This window comes from Vanellus vanellus, assembly GCF_965231255.1.
Source record: "Vanellus vanellus genome assembly, chromosome: 21".
NCBI classification, from domain to species: domain Eukaryota; kingdom Metazoa; phylum Chordata; class Aves; order Charadriiformes; family Charadriidae; genus Vanellus; species Vanellus vanellus.
Genome location: NC_138926.1, coordinates 4,256,971 through 4,274,464, shown reverse-complemented (window position 1 = coordinate 4,274,464; position 17,494 = coordinate 4,256,971). Strand labels below are relative to the sequence as shown.

The 17,494-nt window shown below is 47.0% G+C and overlaps 1 protein-coding gene and 1 long non-coding RNA gene across 2 annotated transcripts in view; one reads left to right on the top strand and one right to left on the bottom strand.

Moving 5' to 3' along the window:
- Positions 1-17,494, bottom strand: part of JAM3 (junctional adhesion molecule 3) — a 32,419-nt gene that overhangs the window by 13,862 nt on the left and 1,063 nt on the right. The window lies entirely within an intron of this gene.
- On the top strand, positions 14,536-17,490 carry LOC309680316. Its single transcript, XR_014269924.1, has 3 exons — positions 14,536-15,383; positions 16,091-16,205; positions 17,158-17,490. It is a non-coding gene; the product is annotated as an uncharacterized lncRNA (long non-coding RNA).

Here is a 17,494-nt window from a genome sequence, read left to right as displayed (position 1 = left end):
GAGATGTGCCCATCTGTGCAGGGACCGTGAAGCAGAATTAACCTCGAGAAGGCAAATGCAACATTACAGAGTAGTGTTTGCCATTCCACACGGTTCTGACTTTTGCTTTTCTCCTCTCTTAGGTAGCTAGCTGATGGCACTTGTTTCTTCTGAAATGCTGATAGTAAGGGAGTCTCTGGTGGTCTCATCAGGACCAGGACCCCACAGGACAAAGTTGTATGGAAGACCACTGAGTATTTCTGTTCACCCAAAGATGTAAGAATTTCAGATTTTGCTCTTATTTCACTCTCTTTCTGCTCCCCACTAGAGAAGGCAAGGAGATGCTTGTCTGCAAATAGAGTGTGTACAGTTCTGGAATGAAATCTTAACCTGTTTAAATCTCCTGATTTAAAACCTGATTTTAAATCTCCCAATTTAAACCAGGAGCTTAAAGACCTGATGGTATTTGCTGCACAGTAGGCCCATTAGCATCCAGGCCATGCAGGCAGTCTTTTTTCCTTCTCCCCCCCCGTCCCTTTTGGACAGGAGGATTTACTGTTCTACCTCCTAATCAGACAGCAAAGCCATGGGTATACACACAGCTTACACACCCACACACAGTAGTGAAACAGGTTGCTATCAAGGAGATAGGGAGCCCTCTTAAGACAAAAACCTCTCTGCAAAGCAACAAACACTCCTCCTCTCTCCCATGCAGGGAGGGAAGTGTAGGTGTTGCCTGGTGAAGACCGCTCAGTGCTTTCTGATGGCTTCCCAAAGTTTGGTTTCATCACATTGGGATGCAGCTGCAGACACACTGCCTCAAATATCCATCTGACAAGGGCTTCTGGAGGTAAGAATTTCACAATCTTTGCTTGTTGTTTTGCTCATGGCATTGTGGTGTGTTTAGAGATGAGATATTAAGGCCTTGCATATCTGCACCTTCCCAAAAACGAGACAGTTTATGCTCAAGATCAGATTTGCACGCCGCCCGCTTTGCAAATCCTTAGGCCCATGCTAGAAGGAGGCATCACGAGCCATGCTCCAGAGCTGTCTGAACAGGAAGAGTTCAAGCTTAGTCACAGCCTTAGCATAAGTCTGAGCTCTTGGCTGGACATGTTGAGCTTGGACCTAGTCCACCAGCAGGTTCTCATGCTCTGCTGGAGGAGAGAGCCAGAGCTGAGCCAGTGGCTGGCAACCTGAGGAGAAAGCTCCTAGGCTGAAGGGCCTAGCACATTAGCCCATTTTATTGAAATAGCTTTTCACCCACCAGAACAGACGTGGCTTGAGAGACCAAGAGGCAGCTCTGCAAAGATATCTAACTGCTGTTGACATCAAGGGGAAGATGGGCATTTAATACTTTGCAGATGTGGCTGTACGTGCCTTGCCCAGCATCTCAATCTCTGCATAATCTGGTCCTAGCTATCCTGTTTTCCCAAGCTCATACCCTGGTTTCTGGCTCTTCTCCTGGAAAGGACTGAATGTACGTGCAGGATGGGAAGGAAGCAATACTTGGGTGGATGACTAATACCTAATACTTAAAAGAGATTAAGATGGAAGCAGCAAGGGCTAGAGAGTTTCCAGCATGTCAGATTGCATCTCTTTCTGTAATATATTTTAGGCCATCTTCAGCTCAAAGAAAAGATGGAAAGAATTAGAATTTGCCCCTCAAAATCTGGGATGAAGGGTAACGGAAAGGGAACAGAAAGGAAACATGAATAGGAAAGCTGTGCATGGAAGAGTCTGTTATTACAAGCCCTTGTATTCCTGAATTGCTTCTCCCTTCCCAAGAAAGAAATGTGAGGCTGAACTGAAAGTCTCGTTTTCCTTGGGTAGTAAGGGAATTACCCAAGGTGATTTCCTTGGGTACAGAGAATAAGGCACGAATCTTCTGCGTTGCATTAGAGACCGCTAACCAGGGGATTAAGTCCTGCCCAGATCATTAATTTTGCCTTGCTACTCGCCTCTGAGGTCAAGCCCCTTACACAGATGCTTTGGGCTTGCAATGCTACGGTGACTCTCCAGGAGTAAAAACAGGGGCAGGTGGCCTTGCTGTGTGGCTCTGAGGGAAGGCCATTAGGCAGCAGAGCTTCTAATTATGTCTGCACCAAGTCTTTGGCAAAAGCCAGAAGAGAAATAAGGCAACAAGGAAACAATTACAGATCACTTGGCTAGGAATGTATCAAAACAGTCATATTGTACCAGCACTGTTCTTGCCATTTTCATTAACAAATGGACAGCATAATTACATCTTCAAACTGGTCTGGCTCACAGCCAATACGGACTGTGAAAATTACTGCATTCACAGAAAATGGGACATGAGGGGATCTCAGGAGGTCAGCTCATCCCCACCTCTGCTTTAGGGCATGAAAACCCAAGGAATACTGGGGTTTGAGGGCCTGGATATCTGCTGAGGTTCTCGCATTCAGTGTTTCCCCATGCTCATTTTCATCTGTTAAAGTGCTGTATATCTATCAGTTAAGCCTCGGTCTTCAAATTCAGCCCTGCAAATTCAGTGTCCCCCGCAATTCAGTAAGGATGTACAGTTCCAGTTCACTGGAGGAAAAAACTGAGGAATGGGAAGTCACAGGACGGGTAAGGAACGCACTATCTCAGCTGGCAGTGGATATGCCATTCTGTGATCTGTTTACCGGATGAGAGCGTCTTGCAACAGCAAAAGTAAAGGCCAGGAACAAAAATGGTGAGCACTGAAGAGAAGTGGGAATATTTGCACAGGGCAGATTTGAAACCAACCCTTCCTGCCTATTCCCACTTGCCTTCCATTGTTTCCCTAGCCAGCCCAAGAATTGCCATACAGGCACATCCTACGTTATTTCTCACTTCAGCAAGTCCCTTTCCTCCCAAAAGTGGCAGATGCTGATACCAAATTAGTGCGAAGTGGGAGGGAACCAGCAGATAACTGTGATAAGAGCCAGGGGCAATGGTCTTCCTCCTGTCCTCCCCTTCCTCCCAGCGGGGCTCTCGTTGCAGCAGACAGATGCTAAGGGAAGTCTCCAGGGCAGAGTCAAATCAGTGAGACATGGCAGGGATCTGTGGCCAGGAGCAGGGAGACAGAATGAACTGTACCGGGAAAAGGGGCAAGTTCCTTTATTTTTGTCTTGTGTGGGAATTTGACTCAAGGATTGCTGAGAATTTCATAAGCCAAAGCGACGTTTTCCAGGCTGAGCGCCAGCCATCGCACAGACTTGATCTCAGCAGGTATTTGACTTCGACAGGAGCTAAGATGCTCCGTACCTGCCTGACCCTGGCTTTTGATGAGGATGCATATATCAAAAGCTGCCTGAAATGCAAAGACAGGAAATAAGCGGATATGCTATCAGCACCAGGCTTTGCAATACTCTTTAGTGTCTGGCGGCGTCCCAACCATCAATACAGAGACTCGCGGGGTTTTAGCCTATAATCCTCTATTCCTCTGTCTGTGACTCTAATCTCTTGATCCTTCGTTCTCCTCCAGCCTATAGCTTGACCAACAAAACACAGATCTGAAGTTCTGCTTATCAGAGACCAACCATGTCATCTTCCTGTGGAAAATGGGAGTTGAGAAGAGAGCAGCAGTCATCAGAGCCAAGAGCTGAGAGTAGGCTAGAGAAGGGAACAGGAGAGGGCGTAAGCAAGCACAGAGAGAAATCGTTTATGACAAGACTGAAAACAGCTCTCTTTTTAAGAACATTTTTTCCAATTCTACAGTATCATTTTTGTCTTTTTTTGTGTGTATAATTCTAGCCTCGGGTATAAAACACAATTGTCTAGCTAATGCGTTGCACAAAACATGTACAAATGAACGTTGCAAGAGATTGACTGCAGGCACCAAGGGAACATTCACATCTGCCTATGAGCATGCGACCAAGAGCCTGTGAAACTACTGCCGTCATTGCACGCTGGAGAGGTGGGGCTGTCTTCTGTAAGGCAGCTTTGAAGCTTTGCATCGAATCTGTCAGAACAAAGGATGCAGATCTACAAGGGAAAAAGGCGTTCAGTAGAAAGCTGCGTGACCCATGTGCGGGCCCAAAGACATGTGAGTTGGGGGAATATGGTTCTAGGCGCAGCCCTGAATCATGTGCACAGATCTGAAAAGACTTACCTTGTTAACATCAGCCTGAGCAGAGGCTGCAAACCTGCAGAGGGAGTTGCGCTGCAGGATTCAGTAGAGATTATTTTCTTAGGAAGTACATCGGGAATTAAAGGGAGCCCAAATGAAGTCACAGATAAAGAAGAAAAGCGTGACATAGAGCACTATTAGGAAAATGCTGGCATAAATGAGCAGGGGAAGAGGGAGGAAAGTAATGCCATGTCAGAGCAAAGAGTGAGGACGAAAGCCATTCCGGCTTGCCACAACCTGGATGCCTGACCAAGGAAAGCTTGTTTAATAGAGCAGAAATGAGCCATGGCATGGAGGGGTTAAAAGATCACTAGTCCTGGGGGAGTTGAATTAGCCACATATCTGGGAACAAACTTCTCCCAGACCCTGACTTGTTTTTCTCCTTAAACATCTCCTGCTACTATTTTTAGCAGAGAATTTTCTCAGCTGAATGCTCCCAGTTGAGTCCTGGTCAGAGGCCGTTTTCCCAGAGAGACACAGGCCCAGGAGCACGTGCTTCTCCCCAGTTCAGCTCAGCTCTGTTTCATTGTCCTGACGGCTTTGGGCTTTACATGTCGTGCTGCCAGGTCTCTCCTGAGGCGTGGGGGACAATCCCACCACCAGACCACTGCAGGCATATTAAATGCTCTCACAGACCCCAAAAGCCAGGGGAGGCTGCAATCTGGTCTGCAATTTCAGAAGCTAAAGAAGAGGGTGGACTGGACTTGATAACCACCTGCAGGCTTTTTAGGAGTATGAATGGCAAAAAAGGTGGGAAGGAGATAGAAAGAAATGATTAGGCTGACATTAATAATAGGATCTGCTTCTCAGCACTGAAATCTATTTGGATTCATTCCAGGTCCTCCAAGGGAAACCGTGGAAGCCTTTATTGTTCATAAAAATTGCAACTAAAATCAGACTGGATAAAGCTTAAGGAAATACCTCTCCGGGGACAACCCTGCTTTGGCTGCTGGAAACAAATGAGGTAACTCCCTTCCTCTTCTCTGATTTTCTTGGGGCCCTTATTCCTCCTTAGCCGAAATGCTAACCTGTCCATCTGTCCATCACTCCCGTCCCCTGGCTCCTCGCTGCTCAGCCTCCAGCGCAAAGCAAGCTAGCTGTCTGCTCCGGCTGTCTGCCTCAGTGCAATTAGCAATGTGTCAGCGAACGTCTGGGGTGGTTCACAGGGAAGCAATGCTTGTAACTTCTTTTATCTACAGCTTGATTTAATACCCGCCTGCCAGAGATGGGCATGTAAATCAAAAGGCCAGATCAGGGCACACGGATGGACAAATTGAGTAAAACAGGAATGAACCCCTGGCTTGTCTGTGCTAATGTGCAGTTAAAGCTCAGGGACTCTGGAGGATCAAGCACACTGGATCCTGTGAATGAAGCACAGGGAAGGCTGCAGTCCGGCGCTGGAGAGCAGTAGTGGTCGGTTGGTTACAGCAGAGCCACAGTCAAGAAGGTCCCTCTAACAATGGCCCCTTCTTGGTCAGCGTATCTGTTGCCTGTGTGTCTTGGAGTCATGTCAGTGAAGCAAACAGATTGGGAACATATTTGTACTCCCCACAGCAGTACAGAAGCCAACCCAGACAGAGGAGAGCAAGCTGGGCTCTTTTCGGCTCCTTGCCTCCGTGCCAAGTTTCCAGCTCTGCTTGAAACCTGTGGCCGAGCCCTACTTTGGCAGGGGTGAGGGGAGAGGACAGGCAGGGTCAGGAAATACTCTGTTTTCAGCTCATGCTTGCAGAAGTTGGCAGCTGGCTACAGGAGAGGGGAGCCAGACTGAACTCAATCATGCACCTCTGAAGGCCCCCACGAGATTAAATTTGGCACCGTGCGGCTTTGCCCTTCTCCCCAGCTACACTTTAACAAACGGAGCAGAGAATAGCAGTCACCTGGATGACCCACAGATGCTGCACGCGGACTTGTCCCAGTGGCAAGAGCTACCTTCAAAATGCTTCCCCAAACCCAGCAGGAATCCCAGGAGCCCAGGATTTCTCCCTTGACCTTCACGTACACGTTCCAACGCATGGGCACTTAACCTTTGAGGCTCCTTTGAAAATCTCAGCGACAGCGTTTTACGGATGAGTATGTTTCCCCTAACATCTGCCCCCTGTATCAGATGCTGCCAGAGCCTCTCTCCTGGCTCTGCTCCCAGCTGAAGGACAGACAATAGGCATTTGAATGCAGTCTCCACTTCCCCTCCCAAACAGCCTGGGGGAGATGGCACATCAGAGCCAAGACAGCACTGACAGCACAGCTCGCCAGCCAGCGACAAGTCTCTCTAGATCACAGCCTGCCTTTTCTCTCCCTCCCAGTGTAGCTACAGTTGTTACTGGGCACACAGGCCAGCTCTGCTGGGCAAATCCTGGCAGTATCCAGCTAGCCAAACTGAGGAAGTCTTTTCTCAGCATGCTACTGCTGGAACCAACCTGATCCCTCTCTGAATGCTGCTGAAATCGACTGACCTCCTGCATTCCCAACCCTGCTGGCCCCTGGTTAATGGACCTCTCCCATACCTCTCTGGCGTGCCAGCTCACCTGGAAGCACACTGGCCACCTCTTGGACTTCCCCTTGCTCACTCTTAATAGCATCTAGCTCCAATTAACTGATTCAGGCAGTGCGTGGGGCACAGAGAGGAGCAGTTCCACCTGCAGGAGGTTCAACAAGGGTTCAGCAAGAGCTGGATTGGATTCTCCTGAAGAATCATTGTTCCATCTTTCTAGAAATAGCCCTGCTTCTCGCATCCTGGAGCCGTTCAGCCTGTTTGGCACTGTTTCTGCTGCTTCGGAGACAACAACAGAGAGTGAGAAAAACCTGTCTAGACACCATTTACCTTCCATGGACTCCCATTGCCACATCAAAGCACCACTTCAAACCAACCTGCAAACTGGCCAAGTAATAATCCCCAGCTCTCCTGTGCCTGCTCCAGCCAGAGGCAGTCAGACCCATCCCATCATGCTTCAGAGTTCGTCTTTAATCCAAGCCCTTCTGACAACAGGAAGGATGAAAGCTGTCATTACAGGAACGTCAACAGAAGTTACCTGGCCTCAGACTACTCAAATGGGGGCTATGTCCTTTCTGCTCAGCATCCAGGTACAAGCAGAAATCTCACCTGCCTCTTATCAGCAGTCTGCAAACCTCCAGCTTCTTTCAAAAGCTGCCATACAAGGCAGTCCTCTTGGCAGTCCCGCTTGTCCCACCTGCTCAAATGCTGGATCCCTTACCTTTCCAAAGCCACTGCCCGTGAAGGCTGAGAAGGCTTTGCTACAGCCCAGAGATCAGAGAGTATCTTCAGACGGCATCCAAGGACATGCAGGTCACCGAGAACTACAAGCAGCTTGTCCACCATGAGGCAGCAAGTCACTATCAGAGCAGGACAAAGTCACAGGAGCTCAGGTAAATGCTCGAGATACTTTGAAACCACGGGAGCTGGAGAGGTTTTTAGGTTACTTGAGCACAAGTTACTTGAAGTCACTGCTTTGGGGAGGCGCCTGGCACTAGCATCAAGCACTGACCCTGTGCAGCCACCACACAAGCAATGTCTAGCTCATTATTTTAATCAGGGTCCTTTGATATACCTTCTGTGTGAGAGACAGCTAAGAAAATCCAGTCTGGCTTTATTCTGTCTCAGGCAGAAACAGCCTTTATTTAGCAAACTGCTGCTAACAGCTCTGTCTCATTAGTCAGTGTTTAGGGAACCAGGCTGCAATTGTTCTGAAGTCTGGCATTGCAGAAACAGCCTTGGTAATGAGGTCTACAGGAGATGATTCTTCCTGACAGGCCCACAATGACCTAGAAATCCGACTTAATTCCCTGTCAGTGAAAAATGCTGAGTAACAGCGAGGTGCAGAGGCACTGGGGGCTGATTTGAGAGGGATGCTGCACCCTCCGATCACACTTTGGGCTGTGATGCAAGAGCTCTAGGGTGGAAGAGCCAGCCTTGCTCAGCTATGCAGCGGCTCCCCAGATGAAGCAGAGGGGAGGCTTGCCAGGCAGATAAATGGGGGGGTTGTTATGGGAAGGTGTGTAGCCTCATCTGTAAGGCTTGCCACCATGCAGAGCATGCGGAGTGCTGGGAGGAGAAGTGTCTGTTTAACACAACAGTAGAGACAGGAGTAGGCACTTGGAAACAGCCTGGCTCTAGCTAGGGCTCTTTTGAAGCGCCCTCAACAGCAGCACCTGGATGTGGTCTTCTCGGTGCTGTAGGCTTCATCTCCTCTGGATCATGCTTGCTTGCAAACCGTGCCAAAACCCTGCCAACAGCTGTAACTCCCTGACTCAAATAGCTCAACTTTTCCCTATGTTCCTAGGCCTAGCATCCCCAGCAGCTCACAAACTTCACCCCCACAGCTACTGCTGCTACCAACAGCGACCGTGGTACGTACTACCGGGCGGGCAGCCTCTCCTGCCATGTACTGGAGTCGTGCAGGTGCCCTCTCCTCTCACGTGGAGGTGGGATGGGCTCTAGTGTGCGCACAACAGAGGCCTTGTTCAGCTTTTCATAGAATCATAGGGTCGTTTAGGTTGGAAAAGACCTTTAAGATCATCATGTCCAACCGTTAACCTAGCACTGCCAAGTCTATCACTAAAGCATGTCCCTCAGCACCACATCTACAATGTTTTGACATGTTCTGCCCAAACCACTTTTCCCATTTCCTTGGAGGAAAACGCAGCAGGCTGGCACAGGCTCGGCCCACAGACACGCCACTTTCAAGTGGTTTGTTTTCAACAAGCAGCATGTGTACCATGGCTAGGAACCTCTGGGCTGGATGGCCCAGAGCCAGCTAGGCCAGAAGATAAGGTACAGGGACTCAGCTGGAATGTGGGTAGGATACAGCTGACCTTGAAGACCACCCCCAATAAAGACCCTTACAGGCATGTGCTTGCCACCTGTTTCAGCCAGCAGACGAGGGACTAAACCAGGAATTCTGGAACTGAATGCAGAGTCTGTTCAAGAGTGGTCTAAAGACTCCCACCCACGTGAAGCTGTCACTGATGTGTGCTCTCTTACAGATCCTTGCAGAGGAATGCATCTTTGCCCATCATGTGCGAGACTGCTACTCCCGTACTGCAAATGCAGCCCTGTTTAAAGTACAGCTCAAATCCACAAAGGACTGCTGTAAAAAAAGAAATGTGGAAATGAAATCACCAGCCGAAACAGTGTCTAGAGACAGCTCAAGCCAAGTCCCTCGAATGTCAGCACCAGAAGGAGAGCTCTGAAATGGAGAACGTAGCTCACTCTGCACCAGCTCTGCTGGCACAGACAGAGGATCTGCTTCAGAGACATGAGGAAAAGACATATGCTGAGAAAGGAAGGACCAGCTTTATTTTACCAGCCTGTGTTCCCACCAGAGATGTGCTTTAAAGACTGCCTTGCAAAGTAGGAATTAAATCCAAAGGTGCCTCTGCATCTTCCTTGCTGTCATCCCTTTATCAGTTATCTCCAGCCTGCTCTGAACCAGAAGATGAAAGGATCGTAACACCACTTATCTTCCCACTTAAGAACATGCTTAACAGCTTGCTGTTAAAGAGGAGGACACTCAAGCCTGGGGAAGCAGCTGTAAATTCTGCAAATGGGTTCCCTCACATTTCTTTGAAGGAGCTACAGCTTCTCAATGAGGGACACAGATACCAGAGGAAACAAGGGAGGGAGGAAGAGGGAAGCCTTTGTAGCAAAGAAAGACTTTGCCTCACGTCCAGAATGTGAAGCTGAGTGACAGATGTGAGACGAATGGCATGTGTGTCTCAGAAGTGACCGAAGATGAGCCAGGAATTGAAAAGCTCTTGGGAAATATTTAAGCAGGCAGAATTATGACATGTTTTGTCACTAGATCACAAGAAGCTCCAAAAACATGCTCTCCTCGAGACAGGGCAGTGTTACAGCCAAGAACGTTAGGGATCCCCTTACATGCTGCAGGCAGAACTGCTGCATGCAACCCAGCTCCAGTTCTAACAGTTGAGGCCAGGTCACTGCACATCCTCTGTATTCCTCCCACAGAGCATGCTGCCTCCGCTCTGAACTTGACCCTCATCTCCCCTCTTTGCAGAGCTACTTGTCATCACAGTGAACCTGGGTCCAGCTTGCCTTTGTCATTTAATAGCTGAGTCAAACTGTCAAAACAGCCAAACAGGAGCTGTTCCAAATATTTGCAGAAAGAGGAGGACCAAGGAGCCTGCAGCAGAACGCCAGGAGCCTCCCCAGGCGAGGAGAACAATCGCTATTGTTGACCAACAGCAGGCTGCTGGCAGGTCATGAGCACGCCTCCACGCAACGTTGGGAAAAAGCCCCCGAGTCCTCCCATGCTCACAGAGCACCGTGAACGAACTGGAATCTGGTGTCCCCTCTGCCCCCTGGCAAAGCCCCCACGATCCAGCGCTGCAGACTTATCAGCCCTGATTGTAGCTCAGCTGTTGACTTGGAGAACTCAAGGCACAGTTGGCAACCGGGAGAGGGGGGTACCCGAGTGCCTTAGAAGCTGCTGCCAGCCCAAATGCAAACTTCAAAGGGCTTATCTTGCCCTGTTGTGTGGGAGAGCATGCAGTGCCTGTAAGTGAGGACAGGTGTGTGTTGGCCAGGCCCACCAGAGGATTTTTGATGGAAGAAGAGAGAAGATAGTACCTGATATAACCTCCCCTGCGGCACACAAAAGGCAGCTTTGGCAGGCAGAGCTCCACACTGCCCTGTTATTTATGGGATGTTGAAAACTGGCCAAAATGAAGGGAAAACACCAGATATATAGGATGCTCACCAACTCAAATAGCAGTTCTACTTGAGGGAGAACCCATGAGATGCAGGAGACCATTTCAAGGCACTCTGCCTTTCATCTCCAGATCGCCAGGTCAAAGGCAACTCCATCAGCATTGACCAAGCTGTAGCCAACTAATAGCTATTTGCTCATGCACAAGAAATGAGATAAGCTATTGCCTCCTCGCTCCCTGAGAAATCAGACCAGCCCCATCAATGTACACGACGTGCAATCTCAGCAGAGTAGCTAAGACCAAAGAGGAAAACAAACCAGCACCTCCTCTGCTGTAGGAGTTACTCCATCAACAAGGAGATCCGTGGTGGTTGAAGCTAACCTGTTTCATGGTGTGTGTACCCAGTCCTGTCAGCAAAGCACAGATCATTCACACTAATAAGGGGTTGCGTATTACTCTTTCCACCTTGGTTGTTGGTATCTAAACATCTTAACAAAAACAACCTGCTCTTCCAAGGACGGGGGACTCCCACCGGCTGGGGAAGTCCAGGCTGGTCCAGAGTTACAAGTCGCTGTGGTGCACAGAGCTGGGACTTCCCCTTCTAAGGTATGTTACTGATGCAGAGGATCTCGCTACTACAGAGCGGATGTTTTCCAGGCTCTAAAAATAACTAGCTCCAAACAACATGGTGGTATAAAGAAATATTTTCCTTTGGGCTTTTGCAGAGATCAATGCAGAAGAAAAAAAGATTAAAGCAAAGATTTAAGCGTGTATTAAAAATAGCTGTTGATAAGATCCTTTGAGGGGATAAAAGCTATTTTACAGAAGCGGCAAGAACTGCAGGACTTTGCAACACCTTCCCTGCCGTTAACTGTGTAAGCTCCCGGAAATCATTCGAGAGAGTGTTAGCAGCCAGAGCTCCTCAGGAGGAAGTCCATTAGCAGGCAGCAATCTCCTTAATGGATCCTCGGGGTATGTGGTAGACAGTGCCTTGCCTATGGACAATCGGTTCTTTCCACTGCTGTGATTCGAGGGCTGCTCATGCAGCCATTATCATCCAATACTCTAAGGAATGCTCCTCATCTTTATGGCAGCCCAATAGCGGGATGAATTAGCCTTTTGGGTAGCTTTCATTGAGCAAGGACGCAAATTGGTATAGTGAGTTTTTTCTTTTTCTTTTTTTTTTTTTGACAGCATCTAGCGGACAGACACCAATCCATGAGCAGAAGCCGTACATGCTACTGTAATGCAGGTAAAAGCAATAACATCTATCAAGGCCTTTGTTTTTCAAAGATAGCATCCTAACAAAACAAAAATATTCTCTCCGTGGCTGATCTCGGCCTAAAAGATCAAGCAGAGACTTGTACATTTATGTGCAGACAAAATCATTAAGTCTTCAGCCGTGCAACCGATTCTACTCAAGCAGGTCTGAGAGAGCACACAGCCACCCTGGAGAGATGTAAAGTGGCAGGAACCTTTCTACTGGGAATGAAAAGCAGGACTGCTGTGCAGAGCACTGCTGGCCCCGCTAAAAGGTAAGCTTGGTTTCTTAAAACAGCTCTCTCTGGTGGCATTGTCTGCCAGTCTTATTCCTTATTCCTAATGAAACAAAAATTCTGCCTGACTTTGGACATGTAGAATATTATGAGCTCCTTCAGCAACCACTGAAGGACTTCATGGTTGTACATCTTGAGACATACTGGACAAAACTGTCAAAAATGGCAAGTGAATTAGGTGTCTGAGGGAAGTGAGCATGAAAGCTGGGTACTTTCAATGAATTTTTAGAAATATTATACTTCCATGCTCCAAAACAGAGTCTAAAACAAAGTTCCTCAATTTACATCCTACCTGTAAAATGCTGGCCACTTCTATAAGGAATTGCCCCAAAGTTTATTAAGGTGGGGATTTTCAGAAGAGGCCATGGGCATTCGAAACAGCCTGATAATGGGAGCAAATCCCCTTAGATTTCAGTGGATTTCTCCAGCTCAGCAGAAAATCTTACCTAGGCCACCAAAATATATTTTTAATAGTGTGATTAAAAATCTTGAAATACCGCTGAACATTGTCAACTGCTACCTTTTAGCCACATCCCAAAGATATAGTAAGTCCCTGGCACAGTGCAGTTTTAAAGCTCAATGTCTTCAAATGAGCCAGCTGTGCCCAAATGAATTAAGAGGACTCTTAAAAACCCGCTGATCTTACATTTGAGTTGTTATAATCAGGTACATTGATGGGAGTAGGTTAGAGTGTGTTCTGGCTTTAACTCTGAAATCCCTGGGATTTATGACTGAAAAAAAAAAAAAAGAAAACCTTGAGCATTATCTGAACACAATTTAATTTCATCTACTTCATCTATTGCTGTGCTGAAACCTTCACTTCCCCTTGTAACTGACTCTGTGTTAAGCCCTGTGCTCCATCCCACGAGGGGCACTACATAACCCCCTACATTATATTATTTATACTGACGAGTGATTCTTGCATGACAGAACAATTCCCATTAATTTTTTGAGATTATCTCGAGTACCTGTGGGCTGTCAGGTTACAGCATGTATGTGGCTGGTTTTCTTTTTAATTAGTTAATACCAGCCCAGTGCTGGTGTTGACTGGACTCCCATTTGACAGCTCTCAGCAGTCTGCAGGTGAGTTCATGGGAATGCCACCCGACTATGCTTTCAGAAGAAGGGGAAATTGCAGAGATTATTATTTTTTGTTTGTTTGTTGCCAACTCCCATTTATAAATTTTGCTTCTGCAGCCGCTCTTCTTTTCTCTGCCAGTTGTCCGGTTTGGAACATGCACCAAAAGCAATTTCAATACCCAACACAGCAGAGAAGGAGCTTTGACAAGACACTTGGGAACTGCAGAGGAACACCCTCTCTAGACCTCACTTCTTGCATATTAGTGGGTTTTTCTAAGAAATTCGAAGGCCTGACTTAGGATGCTGCTCTAATAAGAACTGGGCACCAGCTCAATTATGCAGCTGTCTTGGTTTTGCACTTCCAAGCTGTGTGTTAGACAGCTGAACTTCTGCATGGGAGTCACACAAAGCTTCCTCGCAGTATGAAATGCAGCAAGGCAATCAAAGTTAGCCACTGCTAAGGAAGAAGTGATAATAAAACCTCAGTTGGCCATTCTTGCAGGAAACACCTTTAATATACGCCTCCCTCAACGTTTATCCCCAGGAGAAGCCTGCTTGACCTCTATTTATCTAAAATGAGAAGCAGAAGTTGCAAGGAGCTGGTTCTCCTGAGACCAATGTTCTGGTGAAGTCCGTGGAGTGCCTTGCTGCGGTGTTCCCCACAGAAGTACTCTTTCGCTGGTAAGTCTCTAGAAAAAGAACTAAACTCTCCAAACAATTCTGCTAATCTCAGGTTAATACTGAGGGTGTTAGCGCTCTGAAGGGTCATAAGCAAACAGGGACCTGAGCTTTCCAGCCAAAAAAAAGTCCAGTTTTTATGTTATTGTTTATTTTTCTGAAACTGAAAACTCTCATTTCCAGCATGGGAGTTTGACAACTGCAACCCGGCAGGTATTTCCTCTGCCCCAAGCACAGCAATTGACAAAACTGTACCCAAACAGCAATCCAGCCCCTTAGGTGAAAATTAAGACTGTGTCCAGAACAGTCATTAGCGCAATTAAAGCCATTAACTGGTTCTTAGGCCATGTCCTGACTCAGCAAAGGAATGGGGTTTGTTGTATGGCACACACCCTTACTCCTCCGCTACGTGGAACTGACGTTTAGTGGTTGAATTAGGTTTTGATCCTGTGTCTCATAAAAACATGATACTCCCTAGGGGCTCAGAGGGAAGGCAAACAGCCCTTATCAACTGGAAAAAGACTGCAGTTCATATTCCAGTTGATAGAGAAGCCAGATTGAGAATGTAATTATCCTAATTAATTCTGTATCTTGAATTCATCTCTTTATATATAAACAGCAGTTTCAAAGCAGGCCACCAGCTTTTATGCGAGGAGTAGTTGTTTTATCTTGTCGAGGGGCACGTTTGCCATACACCCTCTTGTTTTGCAGAAAAGGGCTCTTGAGGACTCGGGATCCTTTTGGTCTGTGGAAATCTTTCCCCTCGCTAACTCCCTCCCACCACTTCAGGCCCGCTCTGTAAGGAGTTCACGAACCTTCTCCGGATCATCAGGGCTTGATGCAATCAACTGTGAAGCATTAGCTCTAAATATACAACTGGGAGGCCAGTTCTGCTTCAACACACAAACACTCATCGCAGAGGATGATAAAGCAGTGAGCGCAATTTGCGAGAGAAACTTAAAATAATAATCCAAGCAAGCTGTAAGGAAAGAAGGAGGGAGTGGGGGCTAACTGATGTCTTACCCTCTGGAGATGGCTAAAGTTAGGGGTGAACTGGGAGGAGGCTTGGAAACCAGGCCCACCCACAGCCATCACACAGAGCAGCTTTTGTCCGTATTTGCGAAGCTAAATGCAGCAGCTCATTCCGCTTTATTTACTTGTTTAGGTGATTTTTGGCAACTCAACACGTGTTCCTGGTGCAAATCCTCAGTGTGTGGACAGATAATTGAACAAACAGCTGCAGCAGGCCAAGAGACCCAGAATTCAACTTGTGCAAGGAAAATAAACAGGTCAGTAAAAGAACCCAAGTTCACCATCAGAGCGACATCTCAGTACACAGCTCTCCCTCCTCGCTAAAGAAAACAGATTTCACCCTTTGAATCTACTTGTGTTTCAGTAACCGAGTAATTCTCAGAAGTATTCAGAGCCAGAGGGAATGCACTGGTGTCACGTTCTTTGTCAACAGCTGTAAAGTAGATGTGCATCCAACCACTCTTTGGTGGTGATGCCAGATATCGCTTACCCAAATAGGAACACCAAGCCCTTCCTAAGAATTTTTTTGAAGATGTTATTAAGCATCTGATTTTGGCACGGCTCTCAAAGCTGTTTGTCCCGATTTTTTACTGCCTGTTGAAAAGAAAGCAATACTGCAAATACTTCCCATCAGAAAATACCAACGAGCAACTTATCATAACTGCAATAGAGCTAACAACATTTCCACCGAGTGATTTTTGGCACTGACAGCTGACTCGGAACAGTTGCTGGTGGCTGGGACAGATGGACTTCATATATAAAAAAAAAAAAAAAAAGGGAAATGAGAACTTCTACTCTGTAGATTTTGAAAAGCCTTTTGCAAAATCCAACATATTACCAAAACCTCAGAATTAAATCAAAGGGAGATTTGAATATATTGAGCTTTAAAACTGCAATGTGCCAGGGACTTGCCGTATCTCCCCATCGAGGACTATAAGGTATCAACATGTTTTATTTTCAACAGGAAATACTTGAGAGTTTTGGGAAGGTCTCCACAGCTCTGCCCTCAGCCCAGCATGTGAAATCCTCAAAATCCAAATGTCGGTTTCCAGGGGGAAGTTTGCAACAAGGACCTTAAGGTAGGACGTACCACTGATGTCAAATGTAAGCCCCAGTTTCCACCACTGACACCAGTAACTTCCACTAGTGTAATTTTGACCATGGCATTTCCCTGATGTGCAGAATCTTTAGATGCTGTTAGTGCCCCGAGCTGGGGATGCACTGAATACTCCATGCTTCACTGGCTCCTGTTTCATGGCAATGTTTTAAGGCCGCGATCAAGAGTAGGGTCCGTGTTGGCAATAACACTGCGGGAGGAGGCAATCCCTGCTCGCAGCGCTTACCGTCTAAGCAGCGCCTTATAGTCTAAACCACGCTGATAGTCTAAAGCATACAGGTCAGAGTTTTGCAGCTTGGGATCTCAGCATCTTGTGAGCTTTGTCACCTTTCTTTTTTGCCTTTTTTTTTCCCCAAGTAGCATTAAACACATCCATATGATCGGACTCCTATCCCACTATTCAGCACCGACCCTGCGGACACGTTTCATTTTATGCACCACTTATGCAATAACTTTACCTTAGTGGGACGCCCCCCAGTAGGTAAAGTCAAGTGTAGTGGAACAAACTTTTTTTTTATTCTCAACCTCACTTCTGCCCACTCTTCTGTGCTTATGACCCCAAATTTGAAAACAGCTGGAAATCAGTACAGGGTGAGGCACTTGACTTTGGCCATGACCCTTCGTATTTCCACGGAGAGCAAACCCTGTTGCCACTTGGTTTACTCACCAGATAAATATTGTCAGGCAGAGGTTTGAAACTAGTGGCGTTTGGCTGTTTTTAGCAACTTTTGTCTGTCTAAAGAAATGCAGAAGTGTCTGTAGTACTTTTCCAGTCTCGCTATCTTTTAGGCCAGATTCAACAGGGCACTGAGGCACTGCTCACGTAACAGAGGAAGGAAATGGGGTACCTTTCTACCTTGCAGCACAACTGTAAGGAAAAGTTGCATTAAGTCTGTCATTTTTCTCATTCAAAGGGAACATCCGAATCCAGAGATAGCACCTGGAAGACTGTGCGATGTTCCAGGATTAGGCACTCCCAATTTCTCCTGCTGAAACTGTTTCTGCTACAAACCACAATAAAAGCAAGTGAACAACAGACCCTGGAGCGTGTGACCACCACCTCCTCATCGCAAATGAGTGTCAGAGTCACCTTCTCACCCTCTCCGCTCGCGTTTTTGGTAACTAGTGCCCAAATCTCACTTGATTTGAGGCCCAAGAGGCTCTGCAAGTTATTTGGAGTCATTGGAGAATTGTTTTGTCCTTAGATAAACTGTTTGAAATATTTCAATACACTTCAGTCTTGAGTCGACC